General features: G+C 44.8%; 1 long non-coding RNA gene across 1 annotated transcript; it reads right to left on the bottom strand.

Annotated features, from left to right (window-relative positions):
• Window positions 1–7450: 7450 nt before the first annotated feature.
• On the bottom strand, window positions 7451–11060 carry LOC147979996 (uncharacterized). Its single transcript, XR_015619073.1, has 2 exons — window positions 10681–11060; window positions 7451–7737 (listed from the first exon to the last, which is right to left on the bottom strand). It is a non-coding gene; the product is annotated as an uncharacterized LOC147979996 (long non-coding RNA).
• Between the last annotated feature and the right edge of the window lie 4537 nt (window positions 11061–15597).

Here is a 15597-nt window from a genome sequence, read left to right as displayed (position 1 = left end):
ACACCTTCACACGCAAGGAAGTGCGTTCGGGCAAAAAAACAAAACGATTCACCCCCTGACTGCTGGGACCCACCAGCTACATCTTCGCACGCAAGGAAGTGCGTGACAGTCGGGACCCACCTGGTCGAAGCATACGTAGCGTTGTCATTCTGGTCGCAAACGTGTACGTACATATATACTGGTGGATGTAGAGGCGCGCACGTGTCGTAGTAGAGGCGCGCACGTAGCATGTACACGTACGTACAGCGGCCAGGGTGCAAGAAAGAAAATACGGCCACGTATGTGTACATACGGGCGGGGTCTCGAACACCTACTCGCGCATACGTACGGCGAGGGCTCGTTGACATGGCTGGGTCGGAACGGCGAAACAGCGTCATCGTCGTGTTCATGGGGAGGCAACGGAATGTGTCGTGCTCATGGGGAGGCAACAGAATGCGTCGTGTTCATCGGGAGGCAACGGAATGCGTGGGAGCCAACCGGCTGGGTCGGAACGGAATGCGTGGTCATGTTCATCGGGAGGGTATGGACGGAACAGGCAATGGAATCGAGGCCTGGCGTACCGCAGAACAGAGGAAACGGCCTTGTGTTCGACCGGCCACGTTCGAAACGGGATCCAGTTCATCGGGAGGGGTGTGGCGTACCGCAAAACGGGACTCCACGGGATACTATTCATCTCCACCGTCGACCTCCTCCAGCCTCCACGGGCTCCTGTTCATCCAGCCTCCACCGCGCGCTACTCCACCGGCTACTGTTCAACCACCCCTCCACCGTCTATTTTTCATCCAGCCCTCCACACCACGGGGTCCTGTTCAACCACCCCTCCACGAGCACCCCTCCACCGTCTACTGTTCATCCAGCCCTCCACACCACGGCGTCTTATTCATCCAGAGGCAACGGCACCGCTCACTGTTCATCCAACCCCCCCCCCCCCCCCCCGCAACGCTCACTGTTCATCCCAGAGGCAGCATCGATCGGCTTCAGTTAGCAGCAGTAGCGAAGGAATCACTCGATCGGGTTCAGTTAACAGCCATCGATCGATTGCTCGGGTTCAGTAACGCGTAGCCTGCAGTGCAATCGCTCGGGCTCAGTTAGAGCCCAACGCCTCGCTCGGGTTAAGTTAGAGCCAACGCCTCGCACACACGCGTGTACGTGTACGAGAGAAACGCGCATCGCTCGGCCCCCGACCTCCCACCGTAACCGGGAACTCCCTGAAATTTTCCTCGCCCTCGCTTCTACCACGGTTTTTTCCGTCATGGACGGCCCAAAGAATGTCATGCAGCTGCGTCTCCGGCCCGCCCAGGACAAAAAGCCCATTTTCAGTCATGATTCTTTGTCATATAAGTAGGAGCCCACCACATCTATGATGATACCGGGTTTTGTCAGAATTATCGTCATAGAAGTGTCATATGTATGACAGAAAAAATTTCATTCGGCTCAAAATGTCACAGATGTGTCTTTTTTGTAGTGAATCTCGCCCTCGAGATTCGGTTGGCTAGCAAAAATGTGTGGGTGGTCCTTCCGGAGGTCTTCTTCTCGTTCCTAGGTGGCTTCCTCCTCGGTATGGTGACTCCATTGAACTTTGCAAAACTTGATGACCTTGCTACGGGTAACTTGGTTGGCGAACTCGAGAATCTTGAGAGGTCACTCTCCAACTGAATTGCTTCTAGGGCACTGTATCTCTCAGAGGAATATCGTACATCTCGGCATGGCACTTCTTCAACTCGGAAACATGAAACACATCATGAACTCCTGACAAACCTTCAGATAATTCCAACTAGTAGGCAACTTCACCCATACGTTCCATAACTCTGTATGGTCCCACAAATCGTGGCGCTAACTTTCCTTTGACTCCAAACCGTTTAACTCCTCGAAGTGGCGACACACGAAGATAGGCTCTGTCTCCGACTTCATAGATTACCAATTGCGTTTAGTATCGGCATAACTCTTCTGCCTGGACTGAGCTATCTTGAGTCTATCATGGATCAACTTGACCTTCTCCTCAGACTCTCTGATTAAATCTGGTCCGAACAATTGTCGGTCTCCAACTTCATCCCACATCAATGGTGCCCCGCACCTCCTTCCATACAAAGTTTCAAAAGGGGCCATCTTCAAACTAGCTTGGTAGTTGTTGTTATATGAGAACTCTGCGTAAGGCAAATTATCATCCCAACTAGATCCATAATCTAGCGAACAAGCTCTCAACATGTCCTCCAGAATCTGATTAACTCTCTTGGTCTTCCCATGTGTCTACGGATGAAAGGTTGTACTGAACTCTAGTCTGGTGCCCAAAGTTTGGTGTAACTGATTCCAAAACTTCAAAGTAAACTGTGTTCCTCTATCAGATACGATGGTCCTTGGAACTCCATGCAGACATACGATCCTGGTCATATATATCTTGGCCAACTTAGCGCTCATATAAGTGGTTTTCACGGGAATAAAGTGAGCCACCTTGGTCAAGCAATCAACTACAACCTAGATGGAGTCATATCGTGAACGAGTTCAGGGTAATCCGATGTTGCAATCCATGCCGAGCTTATCCCACTTCCATTCGGGTATCGGCAAAGGCTGAAGTAACCCTGTTGGTTTCTGATGCTCTGCCTTAACTCTCTGACATACGTCGCATATTGCTACATACTCGACGATATACTTCTTCATACCTGTCCACCAGAAGCGTTCCTTCAAATCCAGATACATCTTGGTGTTTCCTGGGTGAATCGAGTAAGGTGAATCATGAGCCTCCTGAAGTATTAACTTCATAATCTCTGGGTCATTGGGCACATATATGCGATCCTCAAACCATAAAGTTCTGTGTTCATTCTCACGAAAACCTTTGGCCTTTCCTTTACTCATCTTTTCTTTTATCTCTGCAATTTCCTTGTCAATCTTCTGGGCTTCACTGATCTTTCCCAACAAAGTGGACTGGATTTCCAACGATGCGACAAAGCCTCTCGGAACTATCTCCAAGCGAAGTTCTCGGAGATCATCGGCTAAGTCCTAAGGTAATCCTCCGGTTATGAGAGTATTGACATAACTCTTGTGGCTCGAAGCATCTCCCGCGACATTGGCCTTTCCTAGATCATAATACAGTTTCATGTCATAATCCTTTATGAGCTCCAACCATCTCCTCTGCCTGAGGTTCAACTCCTTCTACGTGTAGATATACTTCAAACTTTTATGATCTGTGTAAACATCACAACGATTTCTGACAAGAAAATGCCTCCAGGTCTTGAGCGCATGCACTGGAGCTGCTAACTCCAAATCACACGTGGCATAATTCAACTCATGAGGTCAAAGCTGACGTGAGACATGTGAAACAACTCTTCCTTCTTGCATAAGAATGCCTCCAAAGTCCCTGTCGAGAAGCGTCATAATGTACTTGGGAATCCTTGCGTATACCGGTTTTTCCGACGAGAACCAGCGACGAAGGCTGTGGAGACGTGGTGCGGCGGTGGCGGCACGGCGCAAAGCAGAAGATGGCGGCGGCGGCTGGCTCGGGCGGCGGGGTTGCAGCGGGAGGCGGCGGCCGACGGGGTCTAGGGGGCCCAGGGCGCGTCTTGTAAAGGGGGCGGCCTCGGGAGGCGGAGTCCCGAGCGGCGGCGGCTCCTCCCGTGTCCTGGCCGGACTCGGGGAAGGCGGCGGCATGGCTGGGCCTGGCCTGCCTCGACTAGGCCGGCCCAGTTCGGCTGCAGTTGACTTTTTTTCAAACAGCGTAGTGAAAATAAATCAAAATAAAATAAAATAAAATCCTAAAAATTCCAGAAACAATTTTCCCCGTCCCCTCCTAATAAATGGGCTTAGCTGAACATTTTTTTGGACCTAAATGCCTAAAATAAAAATAAACATTTTAGCACTAACAAAATAATTAAACACACAAATAAAATCAAATATATTTTTATTCAAATTTAAATTTCCAACATTTCTTTGTTGTTTTGAAGAAGTCATATTATCTTCTCTCACTATTTTATTTATTTGAAATTGTTGGAAAAATATTTTGAATAAACCACTTTGATCCAATTTGCCAAATTCAAAAACGGATTTTTAAGAAAACCTCCAACTCTCTCAATTGGTCCTTGAGTTGCTTAAGGTTTCTAGGATCAAAAATTCAAATAAAACAAATACCAAAATGCACAAAGGATGAATCCATATGAATGATCTAAATAACATCCAAATTGAAAATTGGAATGTTACACAAAACTACTTTGGGCCATATCAATTTGACATGCAAGCCAAAAAATAAGGTCACCACAGCAACAAAATTTTGCAATATATAAAGCACTAGAAAAAAAACTAATTGGACCATTGGAGGACAACATACCAATGAACAATCCCCCAAAACAGTTTCAAAAAATCAAGCTCCGAGCAAGGAGATCGAAAATGGCAGTAAGATGAACAAGAACACGGGTTTTAGCAATGGTGTGATTTTTTCTAGAGGAAGACGAAGTGGACGGGTGGCTGGAATAAGTGAGGGGGCCTACATGGGCCCCACAAGCCACCTAGGCGTGCCCTGTGGGCTTGTGGCTCATAGGCACACCCCCTGGGGTGTGTTCAGTGCCATTTTTTCAAATATTCTCAAAAAAATCATATAAAATTTTCAGAGCATTTGGAGAACTTTTATTTTCTGGTCATTTTTTATTGCATGGGTAATTCAGAAAACAGTAAAATAATAGCATTTCTACTTTATTAATTCTAAATAGCATAAAGTAAAAAGTGGGTACAGAAGGTTGTGTTTACTAAATTCATACATCCCATGTCCATCAAAAGGAATCCATTAATAAGGTTGATCAAGTCTTATTAACAAACTTCTTCTGAATGACATGAAACCGGAGAATCTTCGTATAGAACTAGGTTACCTCAATGGGGATATGCATGTCCCCAACAATAAGAATATCATATTTCTTTTTGACGGTAGGAATAGGAAATTCAAAGCCTCCAATAGTAATTGTTGAAAAATTTCCAATAGAATTGATACTATTCACTTGAGGTTGTTTCTTCAGAAAGTGTACCATATGCTCATTACCATTAACATGAAAAGTGGCATTGCCCTTACCGCAATCAATAACAGCCCCTGCACTATTCAAAAAGGGTCTATCAAGGATGATTGACATACTGTCGTCCTCGGGTATATCAAGAATAACAAAGTCTGTTAAGATAGTAACATTTGTAACTACGACAGGCACATCCTCACAAATACCGATGGGTATAGCAGTAGATTTATCAGCCATTTGCAAAGAGATTTTAGTGGGTGTCAACTTATTCAAATCAAATCTACGATATAAAGAGAGATGCATAACACTAACACCGGCTCCTAGATCACATAAAGCAGTTTTAACATAGTTTCTTTTAATGGAGCAAGGTATAGTTGGTATTCTTGGATCTCCTAGTTTCTTTGGTATTCCACTTTTAAATGTATAATAAGCAAGAATGGTGGAAATTTCACCTTCGGGTATCTTTATTTTATTAGTAACAATATCTTTCATATACTTAGCATAGGGAGACATTTTCAGAATATCAGTCAAACGCATGCGCAAAAGGACATGTCTAAGCATTTCAACAAAGCTCTCAAATTCTTCATCATCCTTATTCTTTGACGCTTTAGGAGGAAAGGGCATAGGTTTTTGAACCCATGGTTCTCTTTCTTTACCATGTTTCCTAGCAATGAAGTCTCTTTTATCATATCTTTTATTCTTAGGTTGTGGGTTATCAAGATCAACATCAGGTTCTATCTCCACATCATTATCACTACTAGGTTGAGCATCAACAAGAACATTAACATTATCATTATTACTAGGTTCATGTTCATCACCAGATTGTGTTTCAGCATTAGAAATAGAAATATCATTTGGATTCTCACGTGTGTCTACAATACGTTCACTAGAAGCATGCAAAGTCCTATCATCATTATTTTTTATTTTTATTACTAGAAGGACTAGGTGCATCAATATTAATTCTCTGAGAATCTTGTTGTCGCGGGAAACCACGACCACCTATGGGGCCATTGTGACGCCCTCGATTCAATCGTACACTAAACATACACGCAAATGTGTACGATCAAGATCAAGGACTCACGGGAAGATATCACAACACAACTCTAGACACAAATTAAAATAATACAAGCTTTATATTACAAGCCAGGGGCCTCGATGGCTCGAATACATAAGATCGAATACACAAGAGTCGGCGGAAGCAACATTATCTGAGTACACACATGAGTTAAACAAGTTTGCCGTAAGAAGGCCAGCACAAAAACATTATCGATCGGAAGGGAGAGCATGGTTGACAAAAATAGAGGATACAAATTGTCAAATACATTATGTATTATGGGAATAACTCACAAGAATTTTGAATGTGAAGGATACTATCGGATAATAACCCAGCATTGGGCCTAGCGGTCCACAATGGAGCTGATGTGAGTATCGGTACTAAATCATAGGAAGAAAGAATGCAAGGGCATCGGATTATAGAACATCTGAATAATTTGATGCTTAGATAACAAAGGAATTATGATTTCCAAAATGAAGGATCAGAAGCAGACGCTCTAATCAAGGATGGATAAGTTACATAGACCTAGGGGTACAATTGATGACAAATAGATTGGTCGAGAACCGGCTCATGTTCAAAATGACGTTTGAGCCGGAAAGATAATTTAAAAGGATCGACTGATGATTGCGTGCATGCGCACACCTGTTGAATCAATAGGATCAAAATGGGAATCACAAAGGATTTTAAGGAATATTGCTAGACATATGGAACTAACCATAATGTAAGTGGGCAAAAATTTCAAGAGCAATACGCTACTAAGGATTTCGGAAGATAGAATAGTATTTCAAAGAATTTTGTGAAACACATGAACAAATGGGGATGAGCGGATACTCGGTAAGTGCGAGGAATTATCCGTAGATGTATTCATGTGACAAGGAATTGCAAGGCAGTAGGCACAAAGTATTCTCAGAACAAAAGAGAGAACTTCGGGGTATCTGTGGTCATCCATAGGAGTTTATCGATGAGAGGGAATTGCAAAAGTGATGACACAAAGTCTTGAGAGAACATCGTAGAGTATCTTCAAAATCTTCTGGTGCAGTAGGCGATCACCTATAACAAGGGGCTCTCCGGATGGATGTGACCACGAGATCCTAATGTTAGAGTTAGTAAAACCTTTAACCCGAGGAGAAGAGAGATCAGAATCCCAGAGTAAGATAAGGAATAAAAGATCCTAATACCACCTAATGGCGACGTGGGCCCGTAAGACACACAGCCATGTTAGTAAAAGTTTTTTAGTGATTAGACTCAACTTCGGCCAAGGCGTTGGAAAGGGGGCTACCTACAGGCAATCGGCTCTGATACCAACTTTTGACGCCCTCGATTCAATCGTACACTAATCATACACGCAAATGTGTATGATCAAGATCAAGGACTCACGGGAAGATATCACAACACAACTCTAGACACAAAATAAAATAATACAAGCTTTATATTACAAGCCAGGGGCCTCGAGGGATCGAATACATAAGCTCGAATGCACAAGAGTCAGCGGAAGCAACATTATCTGAGTACAGACATGAGTTAAACAAGCTTGCCTTAAGAAGGCTAACACAAAAACAACATCGATCGAAAAGGCAAGGCCTCCTGCCTGGGAACCTCCTAACTACTCCAAGTCGTCAGCGGCCGTCACGTAGTAGTAGGCATCCTCGGGGTAGCAGTAGTCATCAATGGTGTCGTCTGGCTCCTGGGATCCGTCATCTGGTCACAACAATCAGGTATGGGGGAAAAGAGGTAGCAAAGCAGCCGTGAGTACTCATCCAAAGTACTCGCAAGACTTACATCAGATCTAAACTAAGTATGTATCTGTATCAAAGAAAATGGGATGTATCTGTGGACTAAACTGCAGAATGCCAGAAAGAAGGGGAAAGCCTAGCCTATCAAAGACTAGCATCTTCAAGCATCTTGCAGCATATAGAAGAGTACAGATCAACATATTGTAAAGTAGTGGTAGTGTTATCAACCTCGTCCAGAGATCCTTTCTCGACTCCCTGCGAGAAAGCAATCCCAGAGCCATACTATCCATTTCTCATAACCATTTCTCATCTCAAGTTTCCAATTCTAGTTGTATCGATCGGGATACAACTCCAAGTGTCCGTTACCGTAGGACAGGCTATCGATAGATGTTTTCTTCCCTGTAGGGGTGCACCAACTTACCCACCATGCTCGATTAACTCCGGCCGGACACACTTTCCTGGGTCATGCCCGGCCTCGGCCAAACAATACGCCGCAACCCGGCCTAGGCTTAATAGAGAGGTCAAGCACGCCGGACTAAACCTATGCCCCCAGGGTTCATGGTCCATCGCCTCGGGAACTCCTGCACGTTGCGTGGGCGGCCGGTAAGCAGACCTAGCTACCTCCTTCAAAAAGGCAGGTGCTTACGCAGTCCAACCCGGCGCGCGCCGCTTAATCGCTGACGTCTATTAAGCTTTGGCTGATGTATACGATGCAGAACACCCATACTATGCCCGCGTGATGGTTAGTGCTATCAGGCCAGAGGACCCTCGGATCAAATATCCAAATCGTAGTGGATTAGGAACGCGCGGTAACAAGCAGAAACTCACGAAAGATGCGACCCGTCGCCCCGTCTCGAGTACTCACGGCAAGGGCTAAGAATGCCCGGCCACGCCTCATAAGAATCTCACGGGCACCTTCCAGGTCAACCCGACTCCACATCACTCGCTATTAAGCTCGCGCGGATACCCCTCAGGGCCGACCCGTCTTTAGTAACATGGTTCAGTGTAAAGTCATAGTAAACATAGTAACCGTGTGTCTAACACCAAGGGGAAAACCCGAGAAATCACCCCCGGTGAATTCCACTCGATGTAATCACCAAGGTGAACGTAAGAGGATCCACCCTCGAGGTTCACGCTTGAGGGGTTGCACGACAGAGCCATATCGGAAGTGGTTAAGGAGGAAATCACTCTCGTTGACCATGACCGAATAGCTACACTACAGAGCTCTCATCAGGAGTGATGTAAGAGGTTCCACACTCGGCAATCGATGGTAACTCTGCAGAGTCGAGCAATAAAAGGGGAAAGTGATGTGCGGTGCCGGGGTCTGGTCTTCGATCCTGTTGATCGGGTCTTCGATGATGAAGCAGGGGCAACAAGGACAAGGTGGGGGTCACTGATGGAGCACTAACCAACATATACTAAGCAGTTTAGGATAAGTAGGTAAGGTAACAATAAGCAGGTAACAAAAACAGGCTATGCATCAGAGTAGGATTATACAGAAAGCAGTAGCAGTTCTAATGCAAGCATGAGAGGAAAAGAAACGGGCGATATCGGAATGCTCAAGGGGGGTTTGCTTTCCTGGAGCTCTGTTGAAAAGGAAGAAGTGTTGTCGTCGACATAGTGGGTCACAGGGGCAGCCTCGGTCTCGGGGTCTACCAGAGAGAAGAGGGGGAAGAAACAATAAATATAAAGCAAACAAAGCATCATAAAGCATAACATGGTAATACGCGGTGTTAGGGGTGAACTAACGCAGTGCTAGACGCTGCAGATGGAGAGGGAAAACATCCGGAGGGGTTTTCCCGGCGTCTGAAGTTTTTAGGACAGATGAAAAGAGAGGGGACGGTTCCATGTTCAGCGTGCTAGGGGCATGTGACAGATGAACGGACCGCGTATCCGGATTCGTTGGATTTTTCTGAGCAACTTTCATATATAAATTATTTTCATCTAAGTTACGGATTATTATATATGAATTTACAAAGTTTAAAATGAATTTCTATATTTACAAAATTCTTTAAATTCGAAAATAAAACAACAAAATACTTTTGTCACCTAGTGCTATTCTAGCCATAGTGTATGACAATGGGACCAGTGGGGTTGGGTTGACCCATTCAAATGTTGACTAGTCAACATATGAACAATGTAAGGGGCCACATGTCATTGACTTAGATTTTTCTGAAAAATTATTTTTCTTTAAACTAACCATGGGTCCACATGTCACCTACTATTGAACTAATTAACTAGTACTAATACTAATTAGATTAACTAACTAAACTAGTCCTTAAACTAGTATTTGGGCCGGCCACACACACAGAACACGCACTCACGCACACACACACTACGCTGCACACCACCACGGCCATGGCAAAGCAATGAGCAGCAGCAGAAGTAAGAGCAGCGGCGGCAGCTAAGTAGCAGCAAGGCAGTAGCAAAGGAACAGCGCAGCGGCATGCAAGGAGCAGGCGCACACGAGGCGCAGCTGCGGGCATGGCGCGGAGCGCGGCCCTGCCGGCGCGCAGGCAGGGGCTTGCGGACAAGGAGCAGCAGCGATGGCGGCTTCTAGCGGGAGTGACAGTGGGCAGAGCAAGCAACGCAGCGGCAGCATTAGGAGACCGGAATGACAGTAGCTGCCAGCGGCACAGGAGTAGTGGCCAACGGCAACCGAAGCAGCAGCATTATAGCAGCGGGAGGCATCGGGCGGCCGGAGCGACGCGCGGCAGGACGGCCGGCGCGCGGGCACGGGGCGGAGGCACCAGCGGGCGCGGACATGGGTGGCTGGCGAGGGCGCGACCAGGAACACGTGGGCGCGCACGCGGACAAGATGTTTCGGCCATGGCGCTCGAGCTCGTGGGGATGACAATACGGCAACAAATCAACGGAGTAAAAGCCGGGAATCGGAGGAGATGCTCACCGCGGAGCTTGTGGACATGGTCGGGGAGCGCGGTGGTGGCCGGACACGAAGAACTCGACGACGAGATGCGGCGGCTATGGGCGAAGATGACGGCGATGGCGAGCGTACGGCGCCTCCCAGCTCGGGCCCTTATGCGAGGGCAAAGGAGACGACAATGGAGGAGCTCCTGGATGTCTTGGCGCGGGGAGGGGAGGCCGGTGGCCGCGGGATCGACGAAGGCGGCGGTGACGACTTCGCTCGGCTACGTTTCTAGATCGGGGGAGCAACAGAGGGAAAACGAGGGGCTAGGGTTGGTCGATGGCGTCGGGGTGGTTCTTATCTACCTCAAGAGGACGGCGGATGGTCGGCACCTGGCCGGGCGCGCTCATGACCGTGAGATGCCCGCCACACATCCACTGCTCCTGTAGCAGGAGGTTGGGGTGACCTCAGCTGGGCTGGGCCTTGTGCGTTGTGGCCACTTATTGCCCAGCGACACCATAGTGTTAGGCCCTTTTCTTTTTTTTTCTGTCAATTAAATCTGCTGATGTTTTCTCATATATTTAAATTAGCAAATGAATTTTTTTTGAGTTAAGACTTGGCATATAAATTCAGTACAACATTTCAAGACCACACACAAGGTTTTACATCATTTGGAAATGTATAGATATTTGTTTATTTTGAAAAGGCTGAAATATTTGTTGTTGGACCATTTATTAATTCCTAGGAATTAATTGGTGGGTCAATAAGGTTGGGTTGAACATGAAAAATGATCAGGGGAATTATGGAATAATTTGAACATTTCAGTTTTACTGTTCGAAGAAATAATAATTTCACTAGCGATTTAAATTTGAATTGACTTTAATTTTGGACAAGTGGTAATTTGCATAGTAATCATGATGACATGGCCACCATTAGAGGGGGATTGCTGTATCATGATTCTCGGGGTGTTACAAATCTCCTCCACTACAAGAAATCTCGTCCCGAGATTTAAGAGGTGGAGAAAGGGGGGAAGTTTTGATTACGAAATTCTAACGAGTATTTTCGGTCTTGGTTGCTCTTCTCGAAGAGGTCGATCCATTACATTGATGTCTTCATTTCTCTGCTTTAGGTCATCATGATGAAGCCGTCAGACCTTCTTCGGGATCCCAATGTACTTACGAAAAGGATAAGGGGTAGCTTCAGAAGAACATACCTATACAAGGTTGCTTATCTGGTAGATAACATCAGGGAAGGTGGCGGAAGGTAACTCTCGAATTGAAACTTAAGCAAATATCAAGAGCAAAGTAAGAAATTACAATAAGAAGTTTCGAGCGAATGGGTATCCGATCGGTACCTGAACATAGTGTGAAAGGGGGTTCGGAGCAACGGGAATAGATCATCTCTCGGAGGGTGGCTCATGATAACACACAAAGTCAAGAGCATATGATACTTCGGAATCAAGGATATACAAGAGAGTCAGGTTCCGATCCTGTGGAACTGTGGTGAGTGTCGATCGAGAGTAGGGAGGATGGTGACATCTTACCGGTCGCAACAACAAGGTATGTCAGAGGATAGTCTATCAGTTATGTCGGTAACAATATCAGCACCATGGGCGAGGGACGAAGAGAACCATTTTCCTGCTCATTAATTCGAGGCAGACCAATAGGCAAAGTTCTCGTCCATTGGTGATACCGAAATGTCAGCAACATTAGTAACAGGGTCTCACTGACAAGGTTGTACATCGGGGTGTTTTATAAGCAGGGATTCATTTCTGCTTATATCATATAGATCACAAGAAAGGTTAAACAAACCAATGGAAAGGAAAAATATGATTATCAAATCAAACAGTCCAATGGAAAGGAAGATGTGTTTACACATAAGAGTTGGGAGTATATCCTTCCCAAGGAAAAGCGGAGCAGGATATACATGATAGGATAGCAACTTCAAAAACATTTAGATAATGGGGCGAGGGAAGAATCATGATATTGCCCATACAACGGTGTGAGGGTAATTGAACGAGAAACATTTTTGTATTATGATTCCGATGTTCTTGTTGATATTTGGAATACCATAGTCATCTTTCGATGTAGCAATGATATGGTGTGAAGTAAAGATTGGGTTCTAAGATCACAAGAGATACCGAGGAAAAAATTCCAAGATTATCTCAGAACGTAAGGAATAACCAAGCACAACCAGGTCTGTGTTGGCAGAAAGTCAAGATGTCATCGATGATATCACAATCATCGAGGGGCAGGGATGGTATTTCTAGCCATGAATTCAATTGACATCTCTGAAGAAGCCAAAGTGTTGACGGTGATCACGACAAATTTTGTCGAGAGACTCTATGAAGATGCCATCGAGGAGAAAAGGAAGGATGAATTGAAAGGCTATGAGAACCACATATTCGACACAAGCTCGAAGTCAAGCTTGTTGTTCAAGGTGAAATGATATGACGAGGAAGATCAATGTAATATTAGCTCATCTTCAAAAATTGTGCACTGAGAAGAACCAGGTAGCACAGTTTAAAATTTGGCACGATAATGATATTGCCGATTAGGCTAGAAATGACTTGAAGGATTATTAAACTCGTAAGCAATGAAAATTACTTAAGAGTTATTGAATCGGAGTGTGGAATCGATTCACCTATCAGTGTTCTCGGTTGACAAACAACCCAGAACCCATGAAGTGACTAAGACAGGGTAAGGTAGTACTTCATCAAAAGTTCATAAGATGTAGTGCAATGCATGATATCCTCGAGATACTAGAGGGTAATACTCTAAGATAGGGCATAATAGAGTTTGGACATGTGTATTCATCTGCAGAAGACCAGTACTTTAACTTGTCCGAGAAATAAGATCAAAGAAGAACAATATGGTCGGAACCACGTTTGTAGAAGACCAAATCCCAGATATATGAACTTATACCAAGGGGACAATTAATTTTAGGAGAAGCTTTCATGATAAGATCTACATCGTTTCCATGGGCATGAACATAAAGTTCAAGGTCGACTCCCACTTCTCCAATACATAACCTTTCATTCAGTTCTCACTTTGAAAATGGCATTGGTGTTGAAAGTTTTAACTGGTGAAATATCATATGAGTATGACCAATGAAACCTTTGGGGTTCACACAAATGGAAAAAGAACAGATTCAACCCATAGGGGCATCTTGGGAACATATGCCACAAACTCCAAGAGTAAATGACACAAGCTCGGAAGGTAGAGCATGGCTGACAAAAATAGAGGATACAAATTGTCAATTTCATTATGTATTATGGGAATAACTCACAAGAATTTTGAATGTGAAGGATACTATCGGATAATAACCCAGCATTGGGCCTAGCGGTCCACAATGGAGCTGATGTGAGTATCGGTACTAAATCAGAGGAAGAAAGAATGCAAGGGCATCGGATTATAGAACATCTGAATAATTTGATGCTTAGATAATAAAGGAATTATGATTTCCAAAATGAAGGATCAGAAGTAGATGGATAAGTTGAATAGACCTAGGGGTACAATTGATGACAAATAGATTGGTCGAGAACCGGCTCATGTTCAAAATGACGTTTGAGCCGGAAAGATAATTTAAAAGGATCGACTGATGATTGCGTGCATGCGCACACCTGTTGAATCAATAGGATCAAAATGGGAATCACAAAGGATTTTAGGGAATATTGCTAGACACATGGAATTAACCATAATGTAAGTAGGCAAGAATTTCAAGAGCAATACGCTACTAAGGATTTCGGAAGATCGAATAGTATTTCAAAGAATTTTGTGAAACACATGAACAAATGGGGATGAGAGGATACTCGGTAAGTGCGAGGAATTATCCGTAGAGGTATTCATGTGACAAGGAACTGCAAGGCAGTAGGCACAAAGTATTCTCAGAACAAAAGAGAGAACTTCGGGGTATCTTGTGATAACAAGATCAACGGGGAATGATGGTATGAATGACAAGTGTTTGTGGTCATCCATATGGGTTTGTCGATGAGAGGGAATTGCAAAAGCGATGGCACAAAGTCTTGAGAGAACATCGTAGAGTATCTTCGAAATCTTCTGGTGCAGTAGGCGATCATCTGTAATAAGGGGCTCTCCGGGTGGATGTGACCACGAGATCCTAATGTTAGAGTTAGTAAAACCTTTAACCCAAGTAGAAGAGAGATCAGAATCCCAGAGTAAGATAAGGAATAAAAGATCCTAATACCACCCAATGGCGACGTGGGCCCGTAAGACACACAACCATGTTAGTAAAAGTTTTTTAATGATTAGACTCAACTTCGGCCAAGGCGTTGGAAAGGGGGCTACCTATAGGCAGTCGGCTCTGATACTAACTTGTGACGCCCTCGATTCAATCGTACACTAATCATACACGCAAATGTGTATGATCAAGATCAAAGACTCACGGGAAGATATCACAACACAACTCTAGAAACAAATTAAAATAATACAATCTTTATATTACAAGACAGGGGCCTCGAGGGCTCGAATACATAAGCTCGAATACACAAGAGTCAGCGGAAGCAACATTATCTGAGTACAGACATGAGTTAAACCAGTTTACCTTAAGAAGGCTAGCACAAAAACAACATCGATCGGAAAGGCAAGGCCTCCTGCCTGGGAGCCTCCTAACTACTCCAAGTCGTCAGCGGCCGTCACGTAGTACTAGGCATCCTCGGGGTAGCAATAGTCATCAGTGGTGTCGTCTGGCTCATGGGATCCGTCATCTGGTCGCAACAATCGGGTATGGGGGAAAAGAGGTAGCAAAGCAGTCGTGAGTACTCATCCAAAGTACTCGCAAGACTTACATCAGATCTAAACTAAGTATGTATCTGTATCAAAGGAAATGGGCTGTATCTGTGGACTAAACTGCAGAATGCCAGAAAGAAGGGGAAAGCCTAGCCTATCGAAGACTAGCATCTTCAAGGATCTTCAAGCATCTTGCAGCATATAGAAGAGT

The sequence above is a fragment of the Triticum urartu genome, chromosome 3A, assembly GCF_056163025.1.
Source record: "Triticum urartu cultivar PI428250 chromosome 3A, HENAU_Tu73, whole genome shotgun sequence".
In the NCBI taxonomy this organism is placed as follows: Eukaryota; Viridiplantae; Streptophyta; class Magnoliopsida; order Poales; family Poaceae; genus Triticum; species Triticum urartu.
Note: the sequence above shows the minus strand (reverse complement) of the source record. Positions and strands in the feature narration are given on the sequence as shown.